General features: G+C 43.5%; 1 long non-coding RNA gene across 1 annotated transcript in view; it reads left to right on the top strand.

The window, feature by feature from the left end:
* LOC144379347 (uncharacterized) overlaps positions 1–18,335 on the top strand; it is a 28,255-nt gene extending 9,920 nt beyond the window's left edge. The window contains exon 2 of the long non-coding RNA XR_013442173.1: positions 18,049–18,335. This is a non-coding gene — a long non-coding RNA (uncharacterized LOC144379347). The remainder of the gene's footprint in view (positions 1–18,048) is intronic.
* The last annotated feature ends 5,842 nt before the right edge of the window (positions 18,336–24,177 follow it).

Below are 24,177 nucleotides of genomic sequence, written 5' to 3'. Positions count from 1 at the left end.
AGACTTAGTATTATTTTATTACTATAAGGTACTTACATTGTGTGTGAAATATAGTGTTATTTGAAAGTGGGCTTGGATTAGTTGTAAATGTATATTACAATCTCCAGGGCAACTACTAAAAAAAGTAAAAAAAAAAAAAAGCATAACTGATATTTTAAGAAAGAAGAGAAAATAGAATCATATAAAATGTGTAATTAAAATCATAAAAGGCAGGAAAAAAGTGGAAGACAAAAATAGGAACAAAGTACAAGGGCAAGAAACAGAAAACAGTAGCAAATATGGTAAATATTGATCTGACTATATCAATGATCACTTTGGATGTCATTGGTCTAAGCGTACCAATTAAAAGACAGAGAACATCAGAGTGTATCAAAAAAAAAAAGACCCAACAAATGTTATCTACAAGAAACCCACTTTAACTATAAAGACACGTAAATTACAAGTGAATGGATGAAGAAAAATATACCACACAAACACTAATCAAAAGCAAGCAGGAGTAGCTATATTAATTTCAGAGCAAGGAGAGTTATCAGAGATATATGGACATTACATAATGACAAAGTAGTCAAGTCCCCAAGAAGACATAACAACAATCCTTAACAGACATACACCTAACAACAGAATGTCAAAATATGTGAGGAAATGAGTGATAGAACTGCAAGGAGAGATAGATGAATCCACTATCATAGTTGGAAACTTCAACACCCATCTATCAGAAATGGACCAGTGGGCAGAAAGTCAATAAGGACATAGTTGAATACAACGACACCATCAATCAACTGGATATAACTGACATTTATAGACTACTTCATCCAATGCACATTCTTTTAAAGTTCATATGGAACATTCACTAAGAGAGACCACATTCTGGGCCATAAAACACAACTTAAGAAATTTAAAAGAATAGGGGCACCTGGGTGGCTCAGTCAGTTAAACGTCTGGCTTCGGCTCAGGTCATGATCCTGGGGTCCTGGAATTGAGCCCCACATTGGGTTTCTTGCTCAGTGGGGAGTCTGCTTCTCCCTCTGCCTCTTCCCCCCCACCCCTGCTCTTGCTCTCTCCCACTCACTTGCTCACTCTCTCTCTCAAATAAATAAATAAATAAGAAATGTAAAAGAATAGAAATTATATAAAGTCTGCTCTCAGACCATAATGGAATTAAACTAGAAATCAATAACAGAAAGATAACTGGAAAATCCCTCAAAGACATGGAGACTAAACAACACACTTCTAAATAACACATGAGTCGGGCACCTGGGTGGCTCAGTTGGTTAAGCATCTGCCTTCAGCTCAGGTCATGATCTAAGGGTCCTGGGATTGAGTCCTGCATCGGGTTCCCTGCTCAGTGGGGAGCCTGCTTCTGCCTCTCCTCCACTCTCCTGCTCTCTCTCACTCTCTCTCTCAAATAAATAAATAAAATCTTAAAAAAAAAAAAACTAAACCACATGGGTCAAAAAAGAAAATCTCAAGAGAAATGTAAAATTATTTTGAACTAAATGAAAATGAAGACACAATTTTTCAAAATTTGTGGGATGCAGCAAAAGCTGAGGGAAATTTATAGCACTGAATGCATATATTAGAAAAGAAGAAAGATCTAAAATCAATGATCGAAGCTTCCACCTTAGGAAACAAGAAAAAAAAAGAGCAAATTACATCCAAATAAGCAGAAGAAAAGAGAAAAAAAAATCAATAAAATTGAGAACAAGAGATCAATGGAGAAAATCAATGAAACCAAAAGCTGGTTTTTTGAAAAGACCACTAAAATTGATAAGCCTTTAACCAGGTTAACAAAGGAAAAAAGGAGAGAAGCTGCAAGTTACTAACATTAGAAATGAAAAGAGTTGACATCACTACAGATCCTTCAGACATTAAAAGGATAATAAAGGAATACTGTGAAAAACTTTATGCCCACAAATTTGGTAACCTAGATAAAATGTCTTTCCTTGAAAGACACAATCTGTCACTACCTACACGGGTGTTATAATAGTGTGGTATAAAAATAGATAATCTGAATAGGCCTAAAGCCAGTAAATTAAATCAATAATTAATAGAATAATTAACAGAAAATACTAGGCCCAGATGGGTTCACTGGTGAATTCTACCAGACATTTAAGGAAGAAATATCAGTTCTATACAATCTCTTTCAGATTATAGAAGCAAAGGGAATTCTTCCTTAACTTATTCTACGAGGCTGGCATCACCCCAATACTAAAACCAGACAAAGACATTATAAGAAAAGAAGGCCGCAGAACAATATCTCTCATAAACATAGATGTAAAAATTCTCAACAAAATATTAGCAAATTGAATTTAACAATGTAGGAAAAAAATTATATAACAACCAAGTGGGATTTATCTCAGGTATGAAAGGCTGGTTCAACATTTGAAAATCAGTTAAAGTAATCCATCACATCAACAAGCTAAAGAAGAAAAATTACATGAGCATGTCAATAGATGTAGAAAAAGTGTTTGACAAAATCCAACATCCTCTCATGATAAAAACTCTCAGTAAACTAGGAATAGAGGCAAACATCCACAATTTGATTAAAAAAAAAAAAAAGACCTCCAAGGCACCTCCAGCTAATGTCATACTTAATGGTGAGAAACTAGAAGGTTTCCCACTAGAATCAAGAACAAGGAAGTATGTCCCTTTTCACTACTCTTTTTCGACGTTGTACTGGAAATCCTAATTGGTACAATAAGACAAGAAAAGGAAATAAAGGGTATACTGGTTGAGAAGGAAGAACTAAAAGTGTCTTTGTTCACAGATAACATGATTGTCTATGGAGAAAATCTGAAAGAATAAAATTTAGCTGCAAACTTAAAACTGCTCTCAAGAAACTGGTGTTTTTAACAAATAGAGAGCAAAAATTAGAATGACAAGGAGAAACTGACTTATCCACCATCATAATAGGAGAGTTTAATGCATCTTTCTGTAATTTACAGACCAAGTAGATAAAAAATGAAAATAAAAATAAAATCTGTAAGACTACTGATGACTTGATCAACACAAATAATGCTTGACTTACACAGAACTCTGCACTAATCAATTTAGGAAAAGATTCTTTTCAAGAATCCATGATATGTTTTACAAAAATCGGCCACATACTGGTATGAAAAGCAAGTCCAAACCAAGTTCAAAGAATTGGACATACAGATCACATACAGATTCACAGAGATCACGTTCTCAAACAGTGAAGTAATCAGTAACAACAAAAAATATATACATTTGGAAATTAAAACATATCATCTAAACAACTCATGCCAGGGTCAAAGGAAAACTAATGATCTGAGGCTCCAAACTTCCATGAGGTGAAACAGCTAATGAAAAATCTCTGATGGTAGAATGACTGAAGAACCTTTAAGAAAAGAGGGTCCAATGCTGAATTTAAAGCTGCTTTTACTTCTTCAGCATTGTCTGTGTTAAGAGGACCTCTCTTAGCTGATGCTCAAATGTCAATCATGTTTGGCCTTGCTTGTCATAGGTCCATAACTGAACCAGTCACTATGGATAGAGAGATGGAATCTTCTGATTGGCCATCCTGGGCTAGGTTCCACCTCTGTGAAGATGGAAATAGGGGTGGAAGTATTTTGACCCCTAGACCCTCTGAGACCACGTGGGGCCAGAAAAGAGGTCCCTCCTGGGAAGGAAGCTTGACAAACAAAATCACCCTTCTTCCCATAAATACAATTTTATAAAGACTTCTGAGTAGCATGATAAAATGACTCTACAAAAAAAACTAAAAACCAAAATCATGTCTAGTTGCCACACTCAGTCCAAAGTTCAGGATTTCTGGTGATGCATTTTCCCCTTTCATGAGGTTCCAAAGCAGCCTTTCATGGATTTGGCACACTAGTTCCAAAAGATAAGTTGAACCACCATCACCACCACCCCCGGCATACCCAAGACCCAATGACAAAGGGACAGCAGAAATACTGCCATAAGTCTCCCATTCAGCAATGAGGAGAAAGAAAAATCATGCAAAGCGGCTCTAGGACATTCCATGTTCTGCAAGGTAGGAACAAAGACAGACCCAGACAGTCTTCTGGGTCAGACAACCCAACTGCCCCCTTCCTACTAATTGCAAAGAAACCCCTTGCTTTGGGATTTCCATGGCCACTTTTGAGTAAGGTGTAGGGAAGCCTCCCCATTCAATGGCCACTTCCTTTCAGAATAATTGTTGGGCCTCAGGCTGCTATGGGATTTACGCAGTCACACACCACTGTTCACCAAGCTTGAGATTTTCTGGATTTATAATATCCCCACAATCCTAGTGAGAAGCTCTTCTATTTGAGTTTACAAACTCTGTTAACTAGTAACTAACTCCAGAAGTCTGTTTCTGGTCATGGTCTTTGAACTGGACTTCCCCTTAAGGTTTATGACTCAGAGATAATCATGCCATGGGTCAAAGTCCATGACCATGACCAGGGGAAGTCCCAAGCACGACCCAAGTTTCTTTCTGTTTCCCAGCCCTTTGGCCTTGTATTCAAATTGAAGGCTCCCTTCTAGACTTGAAGTGGGAAACAGCTAATCTGACACCTGCTCCAAGTGCCTGGTGGGAAAAGAGAATTTAACTCCAATTATGGTTAGATCTAGGGGTGGATCCAGCTATAGGTCTAGCTAGATCTTGAAGCTCAAATATACTCTCAAGGCTCTGTCTCTTCTCCCTTTTCAGCTCTGCTTACCTCTGCGTGGCCTTATGCTAAATGAGGTTGTGTCCATATGATAGGAAAGATAGCCTCTGGAAACCTCAGATTCACACCGTTTGAACTTAGCAAATAACTAAGAGGACAGCTTATCTCTCTCCCCATATCAATCTGAGGCCCATCTTGAGTTACATAGCCAGGCCTGTAGTCATGTGGGTGGGGCATTTTGGCCAGCTTGAGCCAGGTGCCCACATCACTGTGATGGGGGTAAAAGATGGGGCCTTCACCTCACTGGCCACCTCACAGACCCCTCTTCTTACTCCTCCCCTGGCACCTCTCCTCCTTCTCAGAGGTCAAATCCCCCTCTTTGGCTCAATAGTGTGCCTTACCCTGAGTTGCTTGGCATATAAAACCACCCAGTTCTTGGGCGTCTTACCCCCATGCTTTCAGCTTATCAAAATATTTTCCCAAACAAGGACTGTTGCCTACCTAAGAAGAATTCTGCTACCAGCAATTAAGACCAAAATATGTCCCCTCGTTTTAGCACTATGCTTGTGATGAAGACAATCCCTGTGTTAGACAAGGGTCCCTATGATCCTCACATAAGGGAAACTGAGTCAGGTTCAAGGCATCCACTACAACATGCCCACAATAACCCCAAGCATCTCAAATACATGGCCGAGGCCAAGCACCCAAGGGCAGTGATAATGAAAGCAAGTGGGATACTTTGAGGGAAAGTCAGTATTCAAAAAAAGGAGTCCAGGAGCATAGCCTTTATTAGTCTGGCTCAGTCAACTCTAAAGGAGGAGATAGCCTGCATATTCTCCAGGTAATCCTCTGTGAACGTTATTTCTCAAGCGTTAAGATTAGGGTTGGTGGCAGCAGTTCTAAAAACCTCACGAGGCCACAGCATGATGGCATTCCTGCTGTAGATTATGCAGATCTATATAATTTTAAATTCAACCAAACTGTTGATAAGGCAACATACCATTATTGTGCCCATTTTACATCGGGGAAATTGATGATCAGCTTGGTTCAGTAAGGTCAAGGTCAGAGCCAAAGTTTATGCCTGGTCTATTTGATGCTGAAGCCTCAAAGCTTTTCTTTTTCTTTTTCTTTTTTATTTTTTTAAAGATTTTATTTATTTATTTGACAGAGAGAGACACAGCGAGAGAGGGAACACAAGCAGGGGGAGTGGGAGAGGGAGAAGCAGGCTTCCTGCCGAGCAGGGAGCCCGATGTGGGACTCGATCCCGGGACTCCAGGATCATGACCTGAGCCGAAGGCAGTCGCTTAACCAACTGAGCCACCCAGGCGCCCCAAGCCTCAAAGCTTTTAAATTTAGTTCTTGATCTCATTCCTACTTAGTTTGAAAAGCATATATATTGTGGCTAAGAGCAGAGATTGGCTTCAAATCCTGGCTTTATTATTTAGTAGATTTTCTGTTAGTTACTTAACCATTCTGTGCTTTCGTTTCCATAACTGTAAAGTGAAGATTGTAATAATATTTTTCTCAGAGGGTTGCTGTGATTTTAACTGAGCTTTGAACACCGTCATGTGGTAGATAATCAATGCACTATTACCATTCTTCTCTAGTTAGAGCTTCTCACCTCTGTCTTACCTTCAGCAATGGATATGTAGTGGGCACCTAGTTTGATGCTAAGCTCAGCCCCTGCCTTCAGGCTGCCTTAGTGAGTGGCAGGGGGATAGCTGAGTCAACAGCTGGGGCACCATATCCCCAGTGTGGGCGGTGAGCACTATTATAGAGGCTGGGGCAGCGGGCTTCAGAGAACAGAACAGCCAACTGCCTGGGGGGAGGAAAAGGTGCTCCGGATCTAGGAGAATGAGTAATGATTTTCCAGGAGAGGTGTCATCGTCAGGAGCTGGGGGTAGGTGGTGGTGGTGGGGGGTATTAGAACCATTCTGAGCAGTTTATTGGAACCAAGGGTGTTTGGGGCTGGGGATGTAATGGCTGAGATCCAAGAGGCTTTTCAACTGCAGGGATGGCTCAGACTGGTGTTTTAAATAGTTCTGGCCAGCATGGGTGGGGGGGTGGTCAGTAGGATAAGGGAGGCCGGCTAGGCATCTATTGTCTAGAAAGATTGCATTCAGATCCCAACATGCCTGGGCACGAGTTCTTTGGGAACTCATAGGCTGAGCGTGCCAGGCTGTGGTGAGGAGCAGGAAGGGTCCATCCTGGGCAGCTAGGCACAAGCTCCCGGACTGCCTCCGTTTACTCTGTGAGGGATGTAATGCTCCGGAAAGAGCCTCAAGGCTTCGTGAGGCCTGAGGCTGGCATAAGTGAGAGAGGGATCAGATCATCTGACCCTGAGCTTTGGAGCCCGACTCAAGAGAGCTGAAAGAAATACGTAACTCTTCAGCGCCAACAGTCCACCTGAGAGATGGCTGCCGTGTTGCTGATTAAGAGCAGGGAGTTTCCTACATTGCAGCCAGCACGGGTCCTCTCGAAGTTGCACCAGCCCCTCCGGGAGAATTAACTACCACGAGATCAACCAGAGCCTGGTCGTGCACCTGCTCCTTTCCCTCAGCAGAAATGCTTTGTGACACGCGAGCAATACTGAAGAGTGAGAAGTTTTCAGACTCACTGTACACGTTCAAGTGGTAAAGTTTCCAAGAAATCCTGCTGTTGGGGAAATAATCTAGTAAAAAGTTGCCAAATCAAAGAAAGGAAGGAAAAGAAGGAGGGAGAGGAGGAGGCTTCATCCTCGGAAGTCAGAAGTGAGCAGCCAGCACCAGCCGCCCCTCAGCCTAAGCACACCCCCAGCCTGGCACCTGGCCTCGGAGTCTCCCCGTCCGCTGGGTCTGACCCCTCACGCCCCTGAAGGAGTCTTTGTCACCCTTTGCTGGCCAGTCTGCGTTCCTGACGCAGCCTTCCTGCCGCTGGGTCTGCCCTGCCCGGATCTGGTGTCTTCTCTCCGGCCGGGTAACCTGAGCCAACCTCCAGGGTGCCCCTGCCACTTTGGCCAGCGTCTGTGCACACTCCAGTGAAGCCCACCTCCTTGTCACTCAGGTCGTCCCTCTGGACACTGGGCATCAGTGAAGGCGAGCCTAGGGGTGCCATGTTACTTGGTAGACCTAGGGAAGTCCCTCTCCAAGGCTGGCTGTACAAATACAGCTGCTTATCATGAGCAGCTTGTGGCCGTGGGTCCTTTCTCTCACGTCTTTTGTTTCTTCCCAAAGCGCCCAGCACAGAGCCAAGCACAGAGGAACCGTTTCACGAAAGCCATGGGAATGGAACTGTTTGCCACAGAGCACTGGCATCTTTTTAGGCAGGGTGTCTGCTTCGCTTCTAGGGGGAGCCCTCTGCCGGGCAGTGGGGGGCTTGTGGCGGTGGTGGCCGGGCTCCAGTGTGAGGGCCGGGCCCCAGGGCGTGTGATGAGAGCCAAGGCAGGGAAAGCAAGCTCCCTCCTGGTTCTACTCCCTTCTACTCTCCCACGGGCACACACTCCTGGGGGGCTGCCCTCCTGTTCCACAGAACACCTCTGAGGTCTCCCGGCCGACCTATCCGTTGTCCGTCTGCACACGGGCAGGGAAATCCTGGCGTCCGCGGCCAGAGCGTCACTTCGGAGCCCAGATAGAAAATGCCAAGAGGAGCTCTAAGAAATGATTGCTGCTCCTTGGCTCCGCTTTTGTGCCTGGTAGCCTGAGCCACGTGGGCCATCCTCTCCCTACCCCGGGTCACAGAGCGCTGCGCTGACTCTCCGTAAAGCCCTGTGGGAGGCAGCAGCTACTAACATCGGGCACCTGCACGGGGCCTGGCTGCCCGGGGGGCTCTGTCATCGCAAGGTTTCTCTCAGTCCCCACTGCCATCCGAGGTATTACCGCCTCCCTTTTAAGAGTGAGGAAAGGGGCCCGGAGATGCCAGGGGCTTGCCCAATACCACACCAACCGAACAGTCTTTGTGCTCCGGGCTCAGTGCTCTTTCCGCACAGGCACCACGTGGGGGTCGGGGCAACACAGGCTCGCTGGCCTGGTGGCAGAAGGCTCCCTGGGCTGGAGTTAGGGGCGAGGAGATCCACGGCAGCCATTATAAGCATTGTCCATCCTTGGTCTTGAGGGAGGGTACGCAAAGCCTGTGGTGCTCTTGGCACAGGGCGAAGTGGAATACGGCGCGGGGGAAGGGGGGCGGAGGCGGGGGGACCCTATCCTTGCCTTGGGGAGTTTAATTAGCTCCTGTTCTGTAGGGTGCCGGCAAAACTGTGCGTGAAGACTGAACACCTAAAAGTAAACAGCCGTTCTGTTTGTACAGTTAAGAACTTGCGGAGGGGCAAGTTCTGGTTTTTCAACGTAGTTTCAGGTCAAGTACAATGATAACTCTCATTACTGCCTCCAGGTTAAATTCCACGGCTCCTTTTGCCCTAGAACAAAGCTCTGGCTTTCAGACTTCCTGAGGCCACCATAATGAAGGTCTTCTGTTTGCACTTTTTCCCCTTCTGTCTAAATTTGGGGGCTACTTCTGGCATGCCCATCTCCTTGCTTAGATTCAACTCCCGTTCCCTGGCGCGGTGTCGGGGGTTTTCACCTACACGATCTCGTGAAATTCTCCCAGCCAGCCCGTAAGATTGGTTTCCTCTCTCAAAGTCAGAGAGGAGGAAATTGAGTTTTCAAGTGGCTAAGTTGTTTGTCCCATGTCACCAGGCAGCAGGTGGAACCCGCAGTTCTAGCCACACGCTGACGCGTGTGGACATGACCTAACCCATCCGAGTTCCGAAACTCTCATAACCGACTCGAAGCATTCTCACTTGTCTTGTTTATGTTTCTCTCACAGCCACCCCACAGCCTCAGCCACACCTTTCAAGTTATTCAATTATTCATATGGCTGGATTCACCAGTCTGGGTCTCCTTTTTAAGGGCTGAACTTCCCCAACGTCCTTATTCATCCTCTCAGGACAAGGAGTTTCATCACAGACTATGAAGGCTCTCTGAGGCTCTGTGAAGCAGGGTCTATTCCCTCTGCCTGAAACATGCCTCCCTCTGCACCAGCTATTCCTACTCCAGTGGATGGAAGTAGCTATAGATTTTGTTTATTCAACAGGTTTTCTCATCCCCAGTTTTCTGGTAACAGTGTTCTTCCTTCCCCCTCCCCGCTTTTGGGCAACTTCCTCCCCTAATCTAATCCTCAACTGCCCAGCATGGTTCTCCTCCATCCCCTGGCAACAGAGGAGAGATGTGTGACTGAGATTTGGTCAATCAAGGGACCCAATCCCTGTGACCATCATGGCTCGTTCAAGGATGAGCTTCTGACTGATCCAAGGATTACAATTTTTTCCTCTTCAGGCAATGGTACAATGAATATGCCGTATGGGTACTGACGTCTGCGTTCATTTGTTCAATTATTCCCATGGGATAAATGCCTGGTTTGAAATTGCTGAGTGATACGTATGTATGTTTTAAGTTCTTGTGAGGTTGCCCTCCAGAAAAGTTGGTGCAAATTTACACCATCCCAGCAAGATGGGAGAGTTGGTTCTGCACACCCCAGCAATAGCTTGTGGTGTCAATCTCTAAATATTTGCCCGTCTGAGAAGTGAGGACAGCTGTTGAAATCTGTTCCCAATCTTGGGCCTCTTCTTGCGTCATGTTCCCACATGCCTGTCCCTATAGTTACCTACCCCTGGCCTTGCTTCTAAATCTCTTGCCTGGTCCTTCATCCAACTTTATAAGTCTCCTTGTATCCTGCTCTCGCTCTACTAGACTGGAAAGAGTCTTTACCTTATACAGCTCCCTTTTCCCCCTAGCTCCTTGCAGGTGCTAAGAATAGTTTGGAACCCAATAATTATTTTTTGAATGAATGAATAAAAGAATGAATGAAAACCCTTCTATGATCCACCTGTCTCCTGTACAATTCCCGGTGGTGCCATGTAGGTGGGTCAGTGTTACCCTGAATAGATAGATAAATGCCCAAGAACCTCAGGTTTCAGGAGTCCACCCTCAAATGCACACAGTGATTCCATCTCTGAACTATGATGACTTATTTCCCCGTGAGCTCATATGTCCAGTCTCTGAGTGGCACATTTAGTTCAAGGAAGGGTCATACTCCTTTCAGAGCATTTCTACCATCCCAATCAACCCACCGACATTGCAGGATCAAGTTCAAGTTTCCATTTCTGTGCCCCTGAGTTCTGACTGTACGTGGAATCTGGTAAAATAATTAACATTTTTTGAGTGCTCACTCTTTGCCAGACTTTGTCCTGGGCATTTTATATATTTCATTAGTCACATTCTTCCTGGTCCTTGTGATGTCCACAGGCTCTTCTAAAGGGAATTTCCACTCCAGCCATTCCCAGAGGGAAGATGGGGTGCAGGAATAATTTGGCTGCCATGCTTTTTACCTCAACTTTTGCTCATCAGTTAAGTCCTGTCTTTACAATTTAAGTCTTCCACATTTCTTATTAGGTCTAGCCTTGGCTGTTTAATCTTTCTTCGTGGAGTAAATGGGATTCCCCCTACCCCTTCTTTTTCGACGTTGTGAAATTGGCTCTTGTTTGTTTATTAGAACATGATTTTTGTAAGTTGATTTTGTATTTGGCCACTTTTCTAAACCCTCTCACATTTGTGAGTTTTTAAGTGTATTCTCTTTGATTTTCTAAGTGGACAGTATCTTTTAAGTAGTAAGTCTTGGACAAAGTAATGATGTTAACAGTGTTTGGAGATATAATTCACATACTATACAGCTTACCCATTTAAGGGCAAAATTTGATTTTTTTTTTTTAGCATATTCACAGTTGTTCAACCATCATCACAATTAATTTTAAAACAATAAATGGCAATTTTTTAATTCCTTTTTTTTCTTCCTAATTGAATTGGTTAGGATCACCAGTAGACTGGTCACTAGTAATGGTGATCATGGGCAACTTTGTTTCATTCCTGATATTTCTAGAATGTCTGATTTTTCACCATTGAATAGGATGTTTGCTAACGGTTTTTGGTAGCTAGGCTTTATCAAGGTAAGAAAGTTCCCTTCTACTGCCAGCTTGCCAAGAATTTTATGTTCTTATTTAGAAATAGGCACACATTTTATCAGATCCATTTATCAAGGCATTTATTGTGAGGGAATAATCTTTTCTGCCTTTTAATCTATTAATGTAGCAAATTAATAGATTCTCTCCTTAAAACCATCTTTGCAGTCTCTATGTATAATCCTTTGAAAACACCATTGGATTCAATTTGCTGATAGTTCACTTAGAATGTTGGGCCTTTAACTTTTTAGTGCAATTAGTCCATAGTTTCCCTTCCTTCTTTGTTGGTTTCTTTCCTTTTTTTAATAATGTGCTGTGGTGAGCCAAGGTCACACTTTTCTCAGTTGTTTCCAAGTACTGAGTAAGCAAGACTGAGGAAGGTGCATGCCTAGCTATTTCTGCTCAGTGTGGGACTCCTCTAATGGTCAGTCTCTGCTCTGGGGCTTCTCACTGGGTGGGCAAAGACTTGGTCAGATCTGCATCCTGGTCTGACAGCTTCCCCTGCCTAACCCAGATGCCACCCTTTCTCTTGCACAGATGTTTTGTCCAAAAAACTGGGCTTCTAACTCTAGTTGGCTTCCCAGAGCCCCCATTAGACACATATGCCATCTTTCCAGCTTGGCATCTAGACTTGTAGACTTATGTTTCCTACACTCTGAAAGAATTTATGTACCACAGAGACAGTCAGGTCCTTGAAAATCAGATGTAATTCACCAATGAAGCCATCTGAGCCTGGTTTTGTTTTTTTGTTAAAGGGAAAGAACTTTGACAACAATTCTGATTTCTTCTGTGTTTATTGGCCTATTCAGGTTTTCTGTCTCCTCTTTGACAAATTTTGGTAATTTGCATCTTCCTAGGAAATTCTGCATTTTGACCTAGATTTAAAAATTTTTTATTAACATTAATTTCTTTTTAGTAATTTTTAGAATGCTTTAAAATCTCAATAGTTGTGTTTCCTTTTTCATTTCAAAAGTTAATTATTCTTTAAATTTTTATTCTTATATCTTATTTATGAAATTTAGTTAGGTTTGTCTATAGCAATATGATCTTTCAAAGATCAAGATTTTGTTTATTAAGTTTATTTTCGATGTGAGTATTCCACCTCATTAAATTCTGTTAATTTTTATATTCCATCCACTTAATTTCTTTGGGTTTATTTTTGCTGATCTTTCATTCCAGCTTCTTGATTTTAATGCTTCCTTCATTTATTCTGAGTCCTTCTTATTTCTAATAAATTTCCCCTGACTCCACTTGGATCAGGTCCCATACGTCCCTGGAAACACAGTCTCATTTTGGTTTATTTCTAGTTTATAATTTCCTTTTCAACACAAGAGTTACTTTAAAAGAGGCTTTAAAATTTCCAGTGAAAAGATTTTTATTTTGCTACTTTTTGTGTTTTGTTTTGCTTTTTAATTTCTAATTTTATTGCATAGTGACCAAATAATAAGATTTGTATGCTTTCTGGAATTTATTGGGATTCTCTTTGTGGTCAAATACATGGCTAGTTTGTAAGAGGGCCATGGGTGTCTGGAAAAAATGAGTAATCTCTTTGTTGGGTACAATGTTTTATTTCTATATATTAGATACATTTCAGAACTCTATGGTGACATGCATTGAAGCATATGACTATCTTTTTAGTGGACTGTAGCTTTTATCAATATGAACTAATCCATGTTTGCTGGGACGCTTTTTATTTTATTTTATTTTTTGATTTTATTTGTTTATTTGAGAGAGCGAGAGCGAGAACATGAGCAGGGGGAAGGGCAGAGGGAGAGGGAGAATCAGGCTCCCCGCTGAGCAGGGAGCCGGATGTGGGGCTCAATCCCAGGACCCTGGGATCATGACCTGAGCCGAAGGAAGATGTTTATCTGACTGAGCCACCCAGGCGTCCCTATTTTATTTTTTTAAATTGTAGTAAATGACACATAACTTAAAATTTGCCACTTTCACCATTTTGAAGCGTACAGTGCAGTGGTATTAAGCACATCACATTTGTCGTGCAACCATCACCACCCTCCAGCCACAGAACTCTTTTCATCTTGCAGAACTGAAACTCTGTATATATTCAGTAACAACTCCCCATCCCTCTCTCCTCCAGCCCCAGGCAGCCGCCATTCTGCTTTCTGTCTCTATGAATCTGATTATTCTAGGATCCTTCTGTAAGTGGATTCATACGGTATTCATCCCTTTGTGACTGGTTTATTTTGCTTACATAATGTCCTCAAGTTTCATCTATGTTGCTGCACGTGACAGAATTTCCTTCCCTTTCAAGACTGAGCCATATTCTACTGCGTGCACAGACTACCTTTTGTTGTTTATCTCATCATCTGCTGAGGGACACTTGAGCTGCTTTCCCATTAGCTACTGTGAATCCCGCTGCTATGAACATGGGTGTACAAACATCTCTTCGAGTCCTTGTTTTCAGTTCTTTGGGGTATGTACCTAGAAGTGGAATTGCTGGATCATGTGGTAATCCTATTTTTAATTTTTTGGGAAACCACCATCTTGTTCTCCATAGTGGCTGCCCCATTTTACGTTCCCACTAGCACGAGTGGTCCAGTTTCTTCACATCCTTGCCAACACTTGTTGTTTTCTATTTTTTGTGTTTTGTTTATAGTAACTATCCTAATGGGTGTGATGTTGTTTAAATTGTTGTTTCTGGTTTTATAGTTATTATGTAACATATGATACCTATCTGGGTGGTATCTATTTCCTTCTGCCTTTATTTTTTTTCTTCAAGTTTTTATTAAATTCCAGTTAGTTAACATACAGTGTGGTATTGGTTTCAGGAGTGGAATTTAGTGACTCATCGCTTACATGTAACACCCGGTGCTCATCACAAGTGCCCTCCTTAATCCCCATCACCCATCTAGCCCATCCCCTGCCCACCTCACCCTCCTAACCTTCAGTTTGTTCTCGAGAGTTAAGAGTCTGTTTTATGGTTTGCTTCTCTCTCTCTCTTTTTCCCCCCATGTTCATCTGTTTTGTTTTTTTCTACCTTTATTTTCAAACTTTCTGCATAATTTTCTTTTAGATATACCTTTTGGAAATAACATATAACTTAATTTTTTTCTTTTTATTAGCCTAAACTGAATATCTAGGTCATGTAGTTGGCTAATTTAGCCTATTCATGGGTACTCTGATTACTTATACAATCAGATTTGTCCTTGTCACGTTGTTTGTATGTTCTCTATCATACTTTCTTCTTTTTTTTCTATCTTTTCCTCAGCTTTCTTTCTTCCATGCTTTTCTTATTGTGGGTTGGAAATTATACATTCTATGTCTATTCTTTTGGTGGTTACCATTAAATTTTTAAGACATAGTTCAACATAATTTTTTAAAGCATTTTGAATTCATCTAGATCAAAAATTAGCAAACTATGGCCTGTGTGCCAAATCCAATCCACCATCCACCTTTGTACATCCTGCAGGTAAGAATAATTTTTATGCTTTTAAGTAGTTGAAAAAATCAAACGAAGAATGATATTTCATGACACATGAAACTTCCATAATTCAAATTCCATAAGGGAAGTTTTATTGGAACATATCCACATTTTTTTGCCTACACATCATCTAGAGCTATAATGGCAAAGCCTAAAATATCTGCAATTGGCTCTTTACTGAATAAATTTGCTGATTTCTGGTCTAGATATATTTTTGCCCCCAAACAAGATAAGGATTAATACAGATATTAGTGCTTCCTTTGAATCTCCAAATCTTACTCCATACCACCCCTCTGTTGCATCTGGGATTTTGCTTCTAGAAACCAAAAACAACCCAGATAAGCAAATTGTCGTGTATCGACACAATGGAATGCTACTCAGCAATAAGAAAAAAATGAACTGTTGAAACACACACATCTGAAAGCGCGATGCTAAGTGAAAGAAACTAAATGCAAAAGGCTACATACTATATGATAATATTTATGTGACATTCTAGAGAAGACAAAACTATAGTGATAGAAAGTAGATCTGTGCTTTCTAGGGGCCAAAGGTAGGGGAACGCTGATTGGCTTCAAAGAGGCATGAAGGAACTTTTGGGGTGATGAAAATATTTATATTATGATTGTGGTGATGGTTACACAACTGTATACATGTGTCAGAATCAACCAAGTGTATACTTTGAATTGCCGTTGTATTGTATATGAATTTTACCTCAATAAAGCTAATTTAAAAGCCTTTTCTGGGCAAAACTCCCCTTTGGTGGGGGGAAAAATCTATGATGAGAAGGAACAGGAGAGAACTTTCCGAGGTGTTCTATATCTTGATGGAGGGTTACTTTACACAATTTAATGCATTTAATGCATTTGTCAAAAATCAGCTATTGTATGTTCGAAATTTGTGCCTCTCACTGGATGTAAATTTTACATCAAAGAAAACGTATCAAATATTTGAACTTTAGTTAATGATATGCATGCTTGAATATTTAGGAGGAAGTATACAGATGTCTGTAATCTACTTTGTAATATATAAAAAATAAGACAGATGAATGACTCGGTGGATAGATATGCGATAAAGCAAGTAGAATAAAATATTAATGGTAGAGTCTAGGTTGTGACTGTTCTTGAGAAAATTTAAATACCTGTCCTGCCTTTAAGACATTTGTGTTGATACAAAGTAGTTGCGTGGGACACATCTGGTCCCAGCCTTCAATTATCTCATGTATAAAGAAATAAAAGCCAGGGAGAAGACGTGGCAGGACCGGTGTACTCGCCTAATTTGAGCCAGCAGCTCATCTGGTCCTTCCTGTTTTTGAGGTCCTGCTGTCCCTATTGATATTCCATAGAGTCCCTTTCTTTCTAAGCCTGAGAGAATTACAGGAGTCTAGTCTCCTGGGACCTGGTTTATGGCCGGAAACTTGGCAGTGTGAGAAACTTCTGGAACCCCACTTGGAAAATGGAAAAGTAGTAGAGTCCAGATACTTTAGCACTGGAGGGGCCTTAGACATCACTTTACAGATAAGGAAACAGGTCCAGACAGGGCATGGTGGTGTGATAGCAGAGCCGGTACTCCGCCCCAGGTCTCCTTGCTTCCAGCCCGATTTGGGTGGCAGCCAATCTGATGGTTTCCTGAGAGGCACTGATGGGAGGAGTCCCACAATTTATGAGGTAGTAGCAGCCTTATTATGAGGGGACCTGGGTTCAACCCCCAGGCTCTGCAACCTTGGGCAAGTTACTTCATCTCTTAGCTCGGCTTTCCTCAGGGGTGATAATACCTCCCTCCTGGGGGTGTTGTGAGGTTTAAATGGAGCATTGTCTCCGGAGCAGTTAGCATGATGCCTGGACCCAGGAAGAGCTCATTCCACGGGAGCCGTGTCACGGTCGTGCCTAGGACGTGTTCTGTGAGTCTGAGAAGCCAGATCTTGGCTCCTGTGCTCCACTTACTAGCTGTGACTGTAATCCTCACCACGATCCCCAGGGGAGGAGTCTTCTCCATAGTTTACAAATAAGGAAACCAATATGCATGTCCAACCACAAGTCTTCAGATCAGGATCAAACACAAATATTGTTTTCTGATAATCCTCTTGGCGGTTCTCAGCAAAATGATCATTCAGCCATCCGTTTTTTCCTCAAACTCCTTCAGCTTAAGGTGTTCAGTTACACCAAGGGGCCATGTTTTGGGGTAATATGTCCTGAGCCCCATCATATGCATCATCTGGGGGTTTGTCCGAAGTGATGATTTTGCTCTCCCCCCCCCTCCAAGCTACTGAAACAGAATCTCTGGAAGCAGGGCCAAGGATCTGTTCCAGCAAGCTCTACAAAGTAGAGAAGTGTTGTGCTAAGGAACTGATAAGAGGAGGTTGGTGGAAAGTCCCTTTGGATTTGATTAGACCTTGTAGTGATCAGATTCAGGGCAGAGCACCTGTAGCATTGGATGCTGGCATTTCTGACTGTGTCTTTTTTATGCTAACATTTATGCTAATATTTTTTATGCTAACACTTGCTCTCCACACTATCATTGACTGATGTTTCACTTAAGACCTCCTCAAAGGTGCTTGCAGAGTCTTGCTCTGAGAGTTTTTCCTTTTCATCTCTCTGGAGCTCACAAGGATTGAGTCATTTAATGAGGATTCTATCCTAGACTCAACAGCCAGGGGGATGGTTTGTGAGGCCTGATTCTCAATCACGGCTGTGCGCCGCCATGGCGGAGACCGTGTTTGGAGGAACCTGACCACACAGGAAGGTACACAACGAACCATGCGTTTCCTCAACAACAACCACCTCAATATGCTGTGGTCTAAAAACTCATCACATATTATCAAATGCACACTGGTAGAGCTCTCAAAGCCAAGTCTAGTCCACACAATGGCTTGCTGGAGGCAGATGGGGTTAGGGGAGTAGAAGAGTGACAACATGGGAAATTTTCTCAACCTCCTGGCCAGAACCAGCTCCCCTCATCTCTGTTTTATTTACACTTTCCCGTTACAGCTCCTGCTTCTTCTCATTCCCAGTTCAGATGACCTCCAACCTCCACCACCAGAGACAGAAATTACCCGGAGTCCAACACGCAACTGGAAAACCGTTCTGGAGTTTGTGCATCTGGCAGTGACTATCTCACCTCTTAACCGAACTTGATCCCTGGCAAGGAGAACTTTGCTCCAAATCTGGCCCTCTGCCCAGCAGGGTCCTGTGCCAGGGTGTGCTTGGCATGAGATTAAGTTATGTGATATATTAGCAGTAGAGTTGCATTTAATAAAAGCCAAAGTGTTACTGAACACACATGTTGCAGGAGAAAAGAAGCAAGTTGGAGCTCTGTTGGGGAGCAGAGGCAGGGCATGGGCTGGGTGTGGGGGCCGAAGTGTTTCTTAGGACCGGAGTCCCAAGGTCCTAAGAGCTGTGGAGGCATCTTTGTTAGGTCTCAGAAACAATGGCCATTCATCCCACAAATGTTTATTAGCACTGTTCCAGACAATGGGGCTATAAAGATGAGCACCAGAGATGGTGGAATATAAGGCAAGGATGAGGAGGGGGTGGTTCCTGAAAATTATCCCTCATAGAAGATTAATTCTAAGTATTCTTACATTGGAGTTCTAGCCTTCTTGTTTGCATGCTTACTTGTGTCCTTCCTTCATCCCCGCCCCTTCCTTTGTTCTTCCTTTTCTTTCACTCTCTCTTTTTTTTTCTCCCTCCCTCCCTCCCTCCCTCCTTCCCTCCCTCCCTTCCTTCCTCTTTCTAAGTAATGACAACTGTCTGGGGAAGATGCCTTAGCCCTAATTGACCTCAATCAGGTCAATTAGGGTCAGCTAACTTGTATGTTTGTAAAGGTCACCCAAATGCACTGGTGGAAAAAATAGGCAAAGAAATTTAAACACAGATTTAGTAAGTCTCCCTGGGGATATGACCTCACAACGAAAAGAATTGCATGTTTTAAAGTTCATTTTAAAATACAAGCTCTGGAGATAACAAATATACCTACTGGGTAAACGGAGGAGAAAAATTGTCCCAGTATTATGTGGGGATGGATAATTGTGGTTTGGGGTAAAATTTCCGAGGTCAGCATCATATGTGCGTTCAGAAAGTACTGTATCTCGAACTTCTTAGGTGAAGTGGCAATGATGTGGGAACTGAATGAGAGGGGTTATTTCCCCAGGAGCCTCTGAAGTGGGGCTGCCCCCTTTCTAGCTCAGACTAAGGCCCTGGGGAGGGTCAGTATCACACTTGCTCTTTGTTGCTGCTTCCAAACCATTCTCCCTGCTTCCCTCTTAAAAAACCAGTGGGCTGGCTGACTCTCCCTTGGAATCTCATCAAGCTATCCCACTGGTGCCCTCCTTGTTGTGGGCACATGCTGACCCCAGGGCACTTCCTTTCATTCCTTAAGGACTTTGATTCATTCTCACGCTCTCCAGCACTGTTTTATCTCCAGCTTTATTTCTCGGTGATTTCAATATCCACACAGATCCTCCCCAAGTCCCAGTGTCTTAGTCCACTCAGGCTGCTATAACAGATTGCCAGAGACTGGGCAGCTTATAAACAACAGAAATGTATTTCTCATAGTTCTAGAGGCTGAGAAGTCCAAGATCAAGGCAGACTGGCTGTCTAGTAAAGACCTACTCCCTGATTCATACACTGCCTTCTCCCTGTGTCCTCATAGGGCAGAAGGGGCAAGGGTCTTTCTGGGGTCTCTTTTATAAAGGCACTAATCCCATTCATGGGGGCCCCACCATCATCTAATCACCCCCCAAAGTCCTGTCTTCCAAATGCCATCACATCAGGGAGTCGGATTCAACATATGAATTGGGGGTGGGGGTAGGGGAGACATAAACATTTAGTCTATAGCACTCAGCCTCCAGTTCTATGACCTACACATGGAAACCAGTGACCTTGTCACCCCCACCTCAACCACTCACTTCTACAGACATACGCTAGAACCCATCACTACCACTGACTAGAGAGCCTTCCATCGTGTCAGTTTCTCGTGTCCCATGTTCCAGCCACTACACCCTGTTTCTCCAGCTCACTCCTTCTCTCACACAGACTCCAATAATTCTTCTTCTGATTGAGATATGCCATCTCTGATACTACCATGTTTTCACTAATATTTAGCCCCTTCATTGCCTCATTTCCATCCTTACCCATCTTATTAACCCATCAGCAGCATCTTTGGTGGAGTGGATCACTCCACCTTCCTGACACACGGCTGGTGGTTTGGATATGCACTCTCCTTGGATCTTCTCCCACCTCACTAGACACTCCTTCTCACATCCCTCTGACCCTGATCACTGGGAGTTCCCCAAGTTTCAGGCTTTGGACCCTTCCCTGTCACTCTTTACCGACCTCACCCAGTCTCAAGGACTGAGTGACTTCCAAAGTTAGCTCTTCAGCCTAGATCTTGACCCTAAACTCCAAATTTCTATCTCTGATTTTCAACCTGAACTCTCTACTTCGATGTCTAATGGGCATGCTAAACTTAACACCTCCTATCCCTCCATTGTGTTCCTCCTGATCTTCATCTCAGAAAAGGACAACTTCAGTTGCTTGGGCCCAATGACCTGGCAGTCACCCTTGATTCCTTTCTTCCTCTCATGCCCTGCATGCAATCAGTTAGTAGATCATGTTGGCTTACATTCAAAATACATCCAGAACCCTGTGCTTCTTACCATTGCGCTAATATGGTCCGAGCCACTGTCATCTCTCATCTGGATTATTCCAGTAGCTTCCTAACTGGTCTCTCTGCCTCATCCTTGCCATCCATTCTTCATAAAGCAACCTGAGTAAACTTTCTGGAACTGAAGTCAAATAGATTTCAACTCACTTGTCAACACTAACTGATTGTTAACAGTCACCTGAGGTCCCCTGTGGAGAACTCTTGGTTTATAGAAAAGAACGCCATGATTGTTTGGCAATGTGTGCCAAGGCCTAGGCAGAGGGAGTGGGACGTGCAAGCCACAGAGTTACATGGCTTCTCTCCCCGGTGGGCCGGCTTGGACTGGGTTCCCCGGAGATGAGGATCTGTAGGCAGGTGGTTTAGTCAAGAAGCGATCCCAGGAGTGGGGAGTAAGACAGAGAAAGAATAGAAGGGAAGGGAAGAAAGCTAAAACAGAGTATCTTAATAAGTAGGTCACCTCTAAGAGCACCCAAGGCTCAGGTGGGGCACCTCTGGGAGAGTGCTGGGAACACACTTCAGAGTTGTTCCACCCGAGGGGAAGGGGGGTAGAATCTGTTCTCCAATGCCCCTCAGCTTCCAGTGCCCCTGAGGTGGAGCTCACAGCCTGCAGGTGGACACCCTTGGCACTTGTGAACAGGATGCTGTCAGAGTCTGCTCCAGCGCCCCATCCGCAATTACTGGCCCTGCTTTGACAATGGAGTTCAACCTCAACAACCTGCTCTTCCAGAAAAACAGGTCGGACCCAAAGTTAACTAGGGGAGGCCGTGGGGCCCAGTGGGACAGACACAGGTTCTGGAGTCATCCGAATGTGGGTCCACATCCTGGCACAAGCTGTGACTTCGGGTGAGTTACAGGACTTCCCAGCAACCTCATAATAACCGAGAAGTAAGAGCTCCTGCCCATAGGGGGTTGTGAGGATCCCCTGAGGCTCCCCTTCCAGACACTTCCCTGACACTCACCCACCAACTCATCTGCACGGCTTGCCACACAGCTGCCTCCACACACACACAAAGCACAAACTGCCTAGAAGCTCAGCCCCTGTCTAGGCATGACATCTAGCGTGCACAAGACAGCAGTCCACTACAGGGCAGGAAGAAGTTGTTAGAACTTCCTTTTACCCTCATTTTTAGTTATCCTTTTGAAAGTTTTGTTTTTGCTTTTGTTTTATAACAACCATAATAGAATTGTGCAAGTGCATGATTTATGCATAAATAAAGGTACAAATATTAGGGTGTGTGCTCACAAATATCTCACGGGTATATGATCCAAATAGTTTGGAGACGACTGACATGGATCCTTCTTTCTTGGCCTGGATAACACACGTCTGGCCTCTTTCCTGCTCAGGCCTCTTCCCATAGCCCGCCCTGCCTGTAGTCTCACTCTTTCCTCCTAGAATTACATCTTGCAGCCGTTCAATCCCTGGCCTCTCAAGGTTCATAAAGGAAAGTGTTACTTGTTACTTGTATGATCTTGCCCCTTCCTGGGCCTCTCCCACAGCACCACCGTCATCTCTCACACCTGTGCTTCCTGAGGCAGAAACTGTCAGGGTCTTCCCGTAGGCCACAGACCAAGTCCAGTTTCCTGCGTCAGTTGCCCTGAACTTGCCCACTTCCTGGGCCATCTCCCGCGGTTCCTGGTCCCCCACCTGGGCCACACGACTTTGCAGTTCTCAGGGCAGACCCTGAGCTCCCACCTCTGCTCCTATCCTCAAGGTGTGCCTGCCCCCAGGCCTGCAGATCTAAATCCCATCTGACTCCCAGGCCCCTCCAGCCTGGGCAGGGAGTGGAAGTGGCTGCTGGACAAGGGCAGGAAGGGGAAACTGGGGAAGACTAGGACACTAGGAGTAAGGACACCGGGCAGCGAAGACCACATCCTGAGGAGATGGCAGAAGATAGGATGGCGCTTGGGCCGAGGCCACCAGCTACCAGCACATGTCTCATTATCCTATTGGACTTAACTTACACAATACCAACTCAGAGATAAATTTATTAAAAACCTCATGCACCCCCATGTCCATTGCAGCATTATTTACAATAGCCAAAATACGGAAAGAAGCTAAGTATCAATCAGTGGATGAATGGATAAAGAAAATGTGGCATATATATACAATGGACTATTGTCCAGCTTAAAAAAAAGAAGGGATTCCTGCCATTTGTGAGAACATGGATGGACCTTGAGGGATTATGCTAAGTGAAATAAGATAGAGAAAGACAAATACTATACAATCTCACTTATATGTGGAATCTAAAAATAACACCACCACAAAACTGAGTTCATAGATACAGAGAACAGATTGGCATTTGCCAGAGGTGGGGGGAATGGGTCAAAGGTACAAACTTCCAGTTATAAAATAAACAAGTCATGGAGATGTAATATAAAGGGTGGTGATGATTACTAATACTGTATTGTGTATTTGAAAGCTGCTAAGGGAGAAGATCTTCATTGTGTAACTCTGTATGGCGACAGATAGTAATCAGACTTACTGTCCTGATCATCTCTCAATATATACAAATATTGCATCATTATGTTATATCCCTGAAACTAATATCATGTTATATGTCAATTATACCTCAATTAAAAAAGTAATTAAAAACTTCAAGACAATGCACACAGAACATGAAGTCCCAAACGCAGGGGCTTTCTGACCACAGGGCCTGGGGGACGGCACTGGACTCGCACCCGTAGGTCCAGCCCTGCTTTAGGTATTTAGATTATTAATGCATATTATGCATGTCTAATCTCCTCTACAAAGTTGATGTTTCCCCAAGTGCTACTCACACCACTGGCTGCTACACAAGATGCCTTGAGGTGACAGGCGGATGGGCATTTAAAACATTTTAATAGTTTAATAGTTTATATTTATTGTAATGTGTATTAGAAAAAATCATGTCTATCACAGTCCATAATTTCACAGCGGTACTGTGTCAGTTTGAGCTGCTATAACAAAACATCGTCAACTGGCTGGCTTATCAACAACATAAATTGATTTCTCACAGTTCTGGGGGCTAGAAGTCTGAGATCAGGTTGCCGGCACAGTCAGCCTCTGGTGGGAGACCTCCTCCTGGCTGCCCACTGCCCACTTCTCATCGTAGCCTCTCGGGGTGAGAAGAGAGAAGGAGAACTCTCTGGGGTCCCTTTTATGGGAACACTGGTCCCATTTATGAGGGGTCTTCCCTCATGACCTAATCACCCCCCAAAGGCCCCATCTCCTCATAACAGCAACATAAGAATTTTGGAGGGACACAAACATTCAGTCCATAATAGATACGTAAACTCTCTTAGAAACAAATGTATTGAAAGGAAAAAATCAGTTGCTCTAAAGAACAATATTAAGTAGATGATAGTACATGTGATACTCAGAGATGGCAAAAAATGAGAAGAACAGTCCTCAGAGTTTGAGAAACTCCACACTAAGACTGTTAGTTCTTTAGAGGCATATACAGCTTGTCACA

This window comes from Halichoerus grypus, chromosome 10, assembly GCF_964656455.1.
Source record: "Halichoerus grypus chromosome 10, mHalGry1.hap1.1, whole genome shotgun sequence".
In the NCBI taxonomy this organism is placed as follows: domain Eukaryota; kingdom Metazoa; phylum Chordata; class Mammalia; order Carnivora; family Phocidae; genus Halichoerus; species Halichoerus grypus.
The sequence above is the reverse complement of the archived record's forward strand: the minus strand, read 5'-3'. Positions and strand labels throughout refer to the sequence as shown.